This window comes from Salminus brasiliensis, chromosome 12, assembly GCF_030463535.1.
Source record: "Salminus brasiliensis chromosome 12, fSalBra1.hap2, whole genome shotgun sequence".
Taxonomy (NCBI): Eukaryota; Metazoa; Chordata; class Actinopteri; order Characiformes; family Bryconidae; genus Salminus; species Salminus brasiliensis.
In genome coordinates this window covers 34,238,704-34,241,077 of record NC_132889.1, presented here as the reverse complement: position 1 = coordinate 34,241,077, position 2,374 = coordinate 34,238,704, and positions in this window count along the sequence as shown.

The following is a 2,374-nucleotide window of genomic DNA, read 5'->3' as shown; positions in this document are numbered from 1 at the left end:
ATATTAGGCAGGTGGGTGGAACTGACATTCTAGGTCAGATTTGGGGTTCCCAGCACTGGCGTGTGCTGTAGTATAATATGGTGCTTGTGGGTTTCTCCATGTTGCTAGTCATTCTGAATGTTTGTGGTGTAGGAGAAGTAGATCTTCTGTGTGTGTGTGTGTTCCTTGGATGCTGAAAGTCTGAAGCCTAGAAATCCCCTTCTGTGGGAGATACAGATAATTTCCTTAATTATTAATTCCACTCCAATGTCCTCCAGCTGTAATAAGACTCATATGTCTGCACTCTCAGGAGAAACGGTTCTTTGGCCCCTTTTTGCTGCTGTTTACAACCGTCTAGAATCTCCAGAAGTTATTTCACCGTGCCGAGGAACATCTTAACCAAGCGCTGAACCATTTAAGCATGTAATGCCTTGGATGAAGAAGCCTTGAAGAACGTGTCTCTATGTTCTTCCACATGTCTTCATGTTCTTGACAGATGCTGATTGCAACAAGGGTTGACTTGAGAGTTGCTGACCCCGTTTCCACCTGGTCACTTCATCCATCTTGAGGATTGGGATTATATCTGGATAAGGCCAAGCCACATAAATCACTTCAGGAGGAGCTCTGAGACACATTTGAGCCACTTGTTATAGCAGTGTAAACACAGCTGCCTCTCCAAGAAGCATTCCACCACAAACCCCCTGCCAGTACAGCGGAACCCCCTGCCAGTACAGCCAAACCCCCTCCCAGTTCACCCTTAACGCTAGATGTTGCAGCGCAATGAGCAAATTTGCCTATTCTGTCCCACACAGCGATCAGACAAGCAAGCAGTGATGGGTGCAACCTGAAGTGATGTAGAAATGCGATTGTAAAGGCCTCATTGACTTGGTGCCTCCCACACACTCGTCTAACGCTTCACCAGTTTAACAGCTTCCCACTATGGACTGGGAACTGTGGTCTCACTGGAGCTCAGCTCTGTTAAACAGCTTTCTCACCAGCAGGCCTTTAGTCTGATAGGAAATGGCTGTGTTGAACAGGAGTGTGTGTAACAGTCTGATATAAAGGTTCAGAGAAAGTGTGTGTGTGTGTGTGTGTGTGTCAGGTGTGTGTGTTTTAGTCAGATGGGTGACTCACATTCTTCAGGTCGGATTATTACAGTACACACACACACGCCTTAGTACACATGGAGGAACTGTTCATTATGTAAATGAGGATGTAAAGCACTAGAGCGTGTGTGTGTGTGTGTGTGTGTGTGTGTGTGTGTGTGTGTGTGTTAGCGGGTGAGGCCAGACAGGATATGCAGCACGTACAGACAGACAGGATTGTGAGTCAGGTTGTTTTATGCCAAGAAGAGGTGAGTGCATCAGAGTGATTTCTAATACACACACACACACACACACACACACACACACACACACGTCCGTCCTGCTGTCCTGCAGTGGTCCGGACTCTGCTCAGTGGAATGCCTGGCAGGACGCTTAAATAAACAGTGCTATTTTTAACCGAGGTCGAACAGAGCCTTTCTTAATCACTGTCTCACTCCCACCATCAGAGAGGGAGAGAGAGGGAGAGAGATACAGAGAGAGAGAGAAACATTGAGAGAGATAGAGATATACAGTGAGAGAGAGAGATACGGTGAGATAGAGAGATATACAGTGAGAGAGAGAGAAAGATACAGTGAGAGAGAGAGATATACACAATGAGACAGAGATATAGTGAAGAGAGAGAGTGAGAGAGATACAGTGAGAGAGAGAGAGATACAGTGAGAGAGAGAGAGAGAGTGAGAGAGATACAGTGAGAGAGAGAGAGATACAGTGAGAGAGAGAGAGTACAGAGAGAGAGAGATACATTGAGAGTGATAGAGAGATATACAGTGAGAGAGAGAGATACGTGAGATAGAGAGATATACAGTGAGAGAGAGAGAAAGATACAGTGAGAGAGAGAGATATACACAATGAGACAGAGATATAGTGAAAGAGAGAGAGTGAGAGAGATACAGTGAGAGAGAGAGAGAGATACAGTGAGAGAGAGAGAGATACAGAGAGAGAGAGAGAGAGATACAGAGAGAGAGAGATACATTGAGAGAGATAGAGAGTTATACAGTGAGAGAGAGAGAGAGATATCGGTGAGATAGAGAGATATACAGTGAGCGAGAGAGAGAGAGATACAGTGAGAGAGAGAAAGATACAGTGAGATAGAGATATACAGTGAGAGAGAGAAAGTTACAGTGAGAGAGAGATATACAATGAGACAGAGATATAGTGAAAGAGAGAGAGTGAGAGAGATACAGTGAGAGTGAGAGAGATACAGTGAGAGAGAGAGATACAGTGAGAGAGAGAAGATACAGTGAGATAGAGAGAGAGAGTGAGAGAGATACAGTGAGGATAGAGAGATA